Raw genomic sequence first — 9098 nt, 5'->3', positions numbered from 1 at the left:
AATTTTCTCAACAACCATAGCCCCTGTATTTGTCATCACAATGGTCCGAATGGTAGCAATGTAGAAGAAGAGTTTAGTAAATGAATTCTTGAAGGACGAATGGTATCGTTTGAGAATTTGCGAGCCAAGCTTTTGCTAGAAAAGGGATTTATCTGTGATTTAAGTCACACCCTGCTACCTAAAAAATCAAGCAAATCCTCTTTCATGGCTTATGCAAAATGCATTGCAGCCGTTTCTTCAAGGCACACGGGCTTTTAAAATAACTGATATAAATGAAAATGGCGTGAATGTTATTAAGCACGTTGTTTCATTATTAATGAATACATTGAAGGCATGAAAGTGCTCTTATGAAATGCAGCGATTAATGCCAAGTGTCAAGTAGCTTTATAAAGAATTTGATTGCCATAAGGCCGCCATGGTTAGTGACACTGGGATAGAGATGTGGCGCAAAAGCTGGAATGATATTGATTGATGTCGTTAAAAGACGAGTGCGCATTGAATAAACACAGAAGGAAGGTTGGATTTGGAGGAGAGATAGAATGGCGCTTTTATCTATCAATATTCATCTTAATATTGATGAATATTTGATAGATAAAAGAGTATCATAAAATCGCTGCTGTCGTAGTGTTGCTCAGGTGCGCGCTATACATTTCATTCTGTGGAAGATAATCAGATCAGAGGATTTTTGTTAAGATCCTTCGATCTTGTGAAACGCATATGATTAGAGTTCTTTCAGATATGGTAAAATAAAGCTCGTTTTTGGGGGTTTCAATTGTGGATTGAATCGTGCAGAAGTTGTGAATTTTGATCTTGTAGATTGGCTACCACATGGTGGGTTTGCAGTGGAAATGTTTCTGATATTTACAATAAAGATTTGGATCGTTGGTCAGTAAGCAGGAACCCAAACGCTCCCAAGGGAACAGAAGGCTAGAGTTTGCATGGTTAAATTGTTGAAGCCATGAAGCCACATTTAATTGGAATGACAGGTCTCGGGGAAATCCATTGCCGTTGTATCATTCCCCTATTTCTGCATTGAGCTGCCATATTCACTGGTATGCTTGGGAATAAGTTGGGAAGGTACAACATTTATAAAGGAATAACTTTAACTTATGGAATGGAAGGTCACCGTGCTAAGATATGATTTAGAACTTTCATCTTTCTTATTCCTTAATTGAGAGGGTGTCATCTTCACAAATTTGTTTGCTAACCAATCTGCCATCTGTAACATGTTTGCAATCTTCATAGTACTGTCATGGAATGTTGCTTTCTATCCTGGGATGGGATTCAAATCGTGCTGTTAAGAAATCTCGTTTTTCAGAGGATGAAGCACGTTTCTATATTGCAGAGATTGTGGATGTCCTTGAATACCTTCACAAAGTAGGACTGATACACCGAGATGTAAAGAGAATATACTTCTTCAAACCAATGGAAAACACCTCAATTTCAATTATTCCGACTACTTCAAACGAGAAGACCTGCACATTTGTTGGTACAGCTGCCTGCGTTCCGCCAGAGGTCCTTAAGCATGCACCTCCAACAATTGGAAATGATCTATGAGCACTGGGTTGCACGTTGTATCAGATGCTGTCTGACATATTACCTTTTAAAGATGGCAGTGAGTGGCTCACATTCCAAAGGATCATGGATAGAGATTTCAAATTTCCTGAATATTTTTCTTCTGAAGCATGGCACCTTATTGATTGTTTGCTGGATATGGACCCATCTAAAAGATTGGCTTCTGGCCCTGAAGGGTATGCTTCTCTCTAGAGTCATCCTTTCTTCAAGGGAGTTGACTGGGATAATGTTAGGAGTATGCTGGCTCCAAAGTTAGCCCCACCATTAACTGTGACTCTAAATGGGAGAAATTTCTAGATCCAGGGGAGTTCATTGTGATGGTTTCATTGGTTAAGAAAATTCGGAAACTTTACAACAAAAAGATGCAGCTGATTCTGACAGACAAGCCGAAGTTGATATATGTAGACCCAGTTAAATTGGTACAGTAGGTTGAGATAGTTTGGTTTGATAATCCTAAGGAGCTTAATGTCCAAGTGTTGAATTCTTCCAACTTTAAGATCTGTACTTTGAAAAAGACCACCTCATTTGAAGATTTGAAGACAGCAAGGAATACTACAGTGACTTTATGTTCCAGTTGGGATTTATGAAGCTTTTTATTGGTTTGATGCTAATCAAGTTGGCTGTGATATGTAATGACAGAAGCAAGCTTCATCTTCTTAAAACTATTTAGGTTCCTAATAGCTGTACAAATGTCTGAAGAGATCATGAATCTAAGCAGAAAACGCTTCAAAGATACATAGGTTCTGTTTTGACATCTACAGCAGTTTCGTAGCGCGCTACGAAACTGCTGTAGAATGCTGTTTTGTGGAAAAACAATGAATTTTGATGATGAGGTCAGCTAACGGTAAAAAGAAGGTCTCAAACACAGGCAGAGAGATCATACATGGATTTCCTAACAGCTCAAACAGTGACAGGTGTAGGTCTTGAAGAGAAAATAAAATATTTTGTTTATTTTCATAAAGTTTTCTCAAAGGCAATTTATGATCGAGCTACTAGGGTATTGGTGGGGTTACCAGAATGTTCGGTTGATACACCTGTTTGGTCCTTGCAGCATCCAGATCATATAACATATGGTGGTTATGCGTTGTTAATTAAAGGTTCAAAGAACTTGGAGTGTGGTTTTTAAATGATGAAGAGGAATGGAAGACAGGGGACCGTGGATATAGGGTGATTAATTTTATCAATTAATAAGCTGTCTTACAGCTAGCATCCGAGACCAGCTTGCTCGGTGAATGCTCCCTTAACATATCTTAGCCATAATGGAAATCATACAGCTGTCCAACATCCAAGAAGAATCATATTACGAGGAGAAATGAATTAGTGTTTTAGTTTGATTAGGACTTTATGTAATCATAGCTTAGCACTTTTGTAATTAATGCATTAGTTAAATAGCATGTAGGAGTAGTTAATAGCCACCTTCGAGGCTCCCCTCATGCTGGAGGAGGAAGCTCGAGGTGGGTGAGTTTGCTTGCCTATATAGGGATCAGATTAGAATGTAAAAAGGGTTGAATACTTTATAGAAAAACAGTGTTGTTTTGGGCCATTGTAAGACCTTTTTTGACAGTAATAGTAAAACAGAGTTATTCTCTTCTCAAGATTCTCGAAGGATTGTCATGTTCAAATGTAGTGATGGTGTTTTATACTTTATGTTCTTTTATAGTCTTGTTGTAATGCAATCACTCAGAATTCATAATTATATGCTCTGACTTCCTGTGTATTCAGCAAGCTATGTTTTGGTGGAGTATGTTTGACATGTAATGCTAAGAGCCTTGATTTCCATGAGATCACTGTGTTTTCCTTGTTTACTTAATATTATAGACTCCATAGCCCAATGAGAGCCAGTTTGATGTGTTTCCAACCAGTTATGCTTTCATAAGTGAATAAAGAGTTAGCCATCTAGTGTTTGAAGGATTTTATCAAGAGTTGTGAGAGAGCCCTCTCTGATCAAAGAGGCTAATCTTTGGTCTAAAGATAGGTTGAAATAGTTACATGAAATCTTGCTTGGTTGCAGCCCTCAGTAGTGATTTTGTGATAACATTTTGGTGCGTCTGCCGGGAGCTTAAGATTGAATTTCTGAAGGTAGCAGGAGTTCAAATGATTTTCAAGGCTGCAAAACTACCTTGGCGACTCCACACATCAAAGAACAAATTAGAAGGTGACTCCACTGCTAGAAGATCAGTAGCTTGATGAAGTTTCAAGATGGATTCCACTGCAAGAAAGAATGCCAGGTATGCTCCTATGAATCGGTCTCATATCCCTGGTTTTCCAAATCCTATGCCAAAGGTTGATTGGTTGGATGATCTTCCAATATTCAAAGATGAAAAGAAGGATGATGCTGCTCTCCATTTGGTTAAGTTTCACATACATGTACGCAGTCTTAAGGTTCATTTCCCTGAAGATTGTCTCATGAGGATGTTTATGGCTACTTTAGAAGGAGAAGCATGGTCTTGGTATAAAAGTTTGGAAAATGATTCATTATCTTCTCTTGCTGATTTCCATGATGCGTTCTGTGAAATGTATAAAGAATGTTATCCTTCTTTGTTGCTGCTCAAAGATTGCTGTAGGCATTCTTTGAATCTTATTCAGTACTTGGAGGATTGTTATGATGATGATGAATTTACAGATGAAGAAATTTTAGAGGCTCTTCATAGCAATGTTTTTCAGCATCAAGGAGAAGGTATAATACTCCATGAAGCACAGCATGAGGAGCAGCAAGAGTTTACCTGTGAAAACCATGTTTTATCCTTTGATATTGATGTAGAGATGCAACAGATTGGTCTGGCTTCAGATCATGATGAAGATGAAATTGATTGCACCCAGCAAGAAGAAATATTGGAGGAAATTTTCTATGACCCTCAGGCATAGGAAAAGCTTGCTCAATTTTGTAATTCCTTACAGCAGCTTACTTCAAATAATGATCATAGTAGTGAGGAAAATTACATTGTTTGTGAGCATCATTCAGATAGGCAGTTGGATAGTATATCAAATAAATTTGGTGTGGCTGAAGATAAATTGTCTAAAGATACAGAAAGTTTTGAGAATCAGCAAACTAACCATGTGTTTTTTGACCCTATAGCTGAATACATGGATAAGATTTACTGTTCAGGCGGCTTCCAGTTATATTTTCATGTTGAAGAACAGTTACACCTCATGCCGCCTCGGTTACTTCAGTATCTGATTTATTTTTGTTTCAAGCACAGCCAAAGGACTCAAATGTCAGATAAGATGAATGATTGGCTACATTGGAAATATCATGTTGCTTGAGCTACAAGTGGAGTTTGCAGCTGGTAGGGTAGGTAGGTAGAGGTAAATGCAAAATAAGCTCAAGGTCAACTGAGCATTTCTCAGTAGATATAGTTTTCTTTCTCCTACAGTCATGCTTATAAGGCACTGGAGCTGCATGTTCTTAGTGTACCACAGGGGCACACTATCCCTAGTGGAGCCACTGTTATCACTGAAAATGCTGTTGTCAAAAATTTTTAGTCTAGCTTAAAGTCAGGGTGTTTTCGCAGCGCCTGAATTCTGTTTAGCAGTTTTGCAGCGCCAGGATTCTTTTTAGCAGTTTCGCAGCGCTACCTGTTTGAGTGGTTTCGTAGCGTGCTACGAAACTGGGGATTTGATTGAGTTTTCAGTGGAGGCCTGAATCATAGCATGTCTATTGTACACTGACTGCAACTGCTGTGGATGAGGTTGATGTGCTTAAAGGTCTAAGGTTGACTAAAGAATATAACTCTGGTGTTGTTGCATATGATACTCTGATCTATGGATTTTGCAAAATGGCCAGAGCAATCTGAAGAGCTATTAGGGTTGATTGTCGATTCTCTCAAGGCATTTGATGGTGTAGTTCCTCACGGTGGCCAAAGAGCATCGCACAGTAACATTCCTTCATACCAGCTACATAAACAACATAGGAATCAAGTTGTTGTTTCAAATCTTTGGAATTGAGAAATATGGAGATGAATGTCGGTGATTTCTCCTCCATAATCATAGTTGGAGTATGCGTAATGGAAAAGAAGGTTCCTTCTGCTGCCAAGAAGTACATCCTGGATTGGCTGAGGGAATTTGGTGAATTTGAGATCATAATATTTGGAGACATCATCATTCTTGAAGAAGCAACGATGAAGTGGTCAATTTGTGATTGTTTTTATTAAACCAGCTATCCTTTTGAGAAAGTTGAAGCTTATGCTACTCTTTGAAAGCCTTTCCTTCTGAATGAGCTTAGATCTTAACATCCTCTCCATGATAATCGAAAGGTATATGAGCGCCTTCAAAATTTTGGCATTCCCACTCCAAGTATGCACTTGTAAACGGGGATTACCTCTATCAAGAGTTGGACTATTTTGTGGAGCAAGGGATTTTGTTCAAGTCCATGAAAAGTGAATTATGAAGCCTTTTGTGAAAAAAACAGTTCATGGATATGATCACAGTGTTATGATTTACTACCCAAGTTCTGCTGGTGGAGGAATGAAAAAGCTACTTTAAAGGGTTGGAAATCATTCATGTGAGTTTTGTCAAGATTTTAGAAATGTACGATGGAAGGGTCAGCCTATTGATTCCAGTTAAAGGGAATGATAAGGAGCGCATTTCCTGGAGTTGATGTGGAACTTTCAAATTATCCCTCCACCATTATCGAAGTGTGGGCTCAGCAAGTTTGTGCCAGTGTTACAGATAGGCAGCATTGTGTTTATTGCTGGCAGAAGAAAAAAGGGACACCGAGAATTCTGTTTGGAATCGGTGTAAGAGATTTGTTTCTTCCCAGCCATTGAGTAACATATATTAAAGTTCATCTATGCATTCTATGAAACATGAACTTTTCAGCCAGAAAACGAGATATTAGAGGCCGAACTCTTCTGGTGTTGATTTTATAATTATTGTGCATTGGTAACGTGGTATGAGGCCAGAACTTTTCTCAACAACCATAGCCCCTGTATTTGTCATCACAATGGTCCGAATGGTAGCAATGTAGAAGAAGAGTTTAGTAAATGAATTCTTGAAGGACGAATGGTATCGTTTGAGAATTTGCGAGCCAAGCTTTTGCTAGAAAAGGGATTTATCTGTGATTTAAGTCACACCCTGCTACCTAAAAAATCAAGCAAATCCTCTTTCATGGCTTATGCGAAATGCATTGCAGCCGTTTCTTCAAGGCACACGGGCTTTTAAAATAACTGATATAAATGAAAATGGCGTGAATGTTATTAAGCACGTTGTTTCATTATTAATGAATATATTGAAGGCATGAAAGTGCTCTTATGAAATGCAGCGATTAATGCCAAGTGTCAAGTAGCTTTATAAAGAATTTGATTGCCATAAGGCCGCCATGGTTAGTGACACTGGGATAGAGATGTGGCGCAAAAGCTGGAATGATATTGATTGATGTCGTTAAAAGACGAGTGCGCATTGAATAAACACAGAAGGAAGGTTGGATTTGGAGGAGAGATAGAATGGCGCTTTTATAATTTGCAAGGATTAGTTCAGGGTTTTCTAGAATCCGTCTTTCGGGCAAACTGTTAATATTGATGAATATTTGATAGATAAAAGAGTATCATAAAATCGCTGCTGTCGTAGTGTTGCTCAGGTGCGCGCTATACATTTCATTCTGTGGAAGATAATCAGATCAGAGGATTTTTGTTAAGATCCTTCGATCTTGTGAAACACATATGATTAGAGTTCTTTCAGATATGGTAAAATAAAGCTCGTTTTTGGGGGTTTCAATTGTGGATTGAATCGTGCAGAAGTTGTGAATTTTGATCTTGTAGATTGGCTACCACATGGTGGGTTTGCAGTGGAAATGTTTCTGATATTTACAATAAAGATTTGGATCGTTGGTCAGTAAGCAGGAACCCAAACGCTCCCAAGGGAACAGAAGGCTAGAGTTTGCATGGTTAAATTGTTGAAGCCATGAAGCCACATTTAATTGGAATGACAGGTCTCGGGGAAATCCATTGCCGTTGTATCATTCCCCTATTTCTGCATTGAGCTGCCATATTCACTGGTATGCTTGGGAATAAGTTGGGAAGGTACAACATTTATAAAGGAATAACTTTAACTTATGGAATGGAAGGTCACCGTGCTAAGATATGATTTAGAACTTTCATCTTTCTTATTCCTTAATTGAGAGGGTGTCATCTTCACAAATTTGTTTGCTAACCAATCTGCCATCTGTAACATGTTTGCAATCTTCATAGTACTGTCATGGAATGTTGCTTTCTATCCTGGGATGGGATTCAAATCGTGCTGTTAAGAAATCTCGTTTTTCAGAGGATGAAGCACGTTTCTATATTGCAGAGATTGTGGATGTCCTTGAATACCTTCACAAAGTAGGACTGATACACCGAGATGTAAAGAGAATATACTTCTTCAAACCAATGGAAAACACCTCAATTTCAATTATTCCGACTACTTCAAACGAGAAGACCTGCACATTTGTTGGTACAGCTGCCTGCGTTCCGCCAGAGGTCCTTAAGCATGCACCTCCAACAATTGGAAACGATCTATGGGCACTGGGTTGCGCGTTGTATCAGATGCTGTCTGACATATTACCTTTTAAAGATGGCAGTGAGTGGCTCACATTCCAAAGGATCATGGATAGAGATTTCAAATTTCCTGAATATTTTTCTTCTGAAGCATGGCACCTTATTGATTGTTTGCTGGATATGGACCCATCTAAAAGATTGGCTTCTGGCCCTGAAGGGTATGCTTCTCTCTAGAGTCATCCTTTCTTCAAGGGAGTTGACTGGGATAATGTTAGGAGTATGCTGGCTCCAAAGTTAGCCCCACCATTAACTGTGACTCTAAATGGGAGAAATTTCTAGATCCAGGGGAGTTCATTGTGATGGTTTCATTGGTTAAGAAAATTCGGAAACTTTACAACAAAAAGATGCAGCTGATTCTGACAGACAAGCCGAAGTTGATATATGTAGACCCAGTTAAATTGGTATAGTAGGTTGAGATAGTTTGGTTTGATAATCCTAAGGAGCTTAATGTCCAAGTGTTGAATTCTTCCAACTTTAAGATCTGTACTTTGAAAAAGACCACCTCATTTGAAGATTTGAAGACAGCAAGGAATACTACAGTGACTTTATGTTCCAGTTGGGATTTATGAAGCTTTTTATTGGTTTGATGCTAGTCAATTTGGCTGTGATATGTAATGACAGAAGCAAGCTTCATCTTCTTAAAACTATTTAGGTTCCTAATAGCTGTACAAATGTCTGAAGAGATCATGAATCTAAGTAGAAAACGCTTCAAAGATACATAGGTTCTGTTTTGACATCTACAGCAGTTTCGTAGCGCGCTACGAAACTGCTGTAGAATGCTGTTTTGTGGAAAAACAATGAATTTTGATGATGAGGTCAGCTAACGGTAAAAAGAAGGTCTCAAACACAGGCAGAGAGATCATACATGGATTTCCTAACAGCTCAAACAGTGACAGGTGTAGGTCTTGAAGAGAAAATAAAATATTTTGTTTATTTTCATAAAGTTTTCTCAAAGGCAATTTATGATCGAGCTACTAGGGTATTGGTGGG

At 38.5% G+C, this 9098-nt stretch overlaps 1 pseudogene; it reads left to right on the top strand.

Moving 5' to 3' along the window:
* The first annotated feature begins 539 nt into the window (after positions 1–539).
* On the top strand, positions 540–8677 carry LOC149192976 (3-phosphoinositide-dependent protein kinase 2-like; annotated as a pseudogene).
* The last annotated feature ends 421 nt before the right edge of the window (positions 8678–9098 follow it).

Source organism: Pinus tabuliformis, chromosome 2_2 (genome assembly GCF_031772625.1).
Source record: "Pinus tabuliformis cultivar Carrire ecotype Pingquan chromosome 2_2, CPIR1, whole genome shotgun sequence".
NCBI lineage: Eukaryota > Viridiplantae > Streptophyta > Pinopsida > Pinales > Pinaceae > Pinus > Pinus tabuliformis.
The sequence above is the reverse complement of the archived record's forward strand: the minus strand, read 5'-3'. Positions and strand labels throughout refer to the sequence as shown.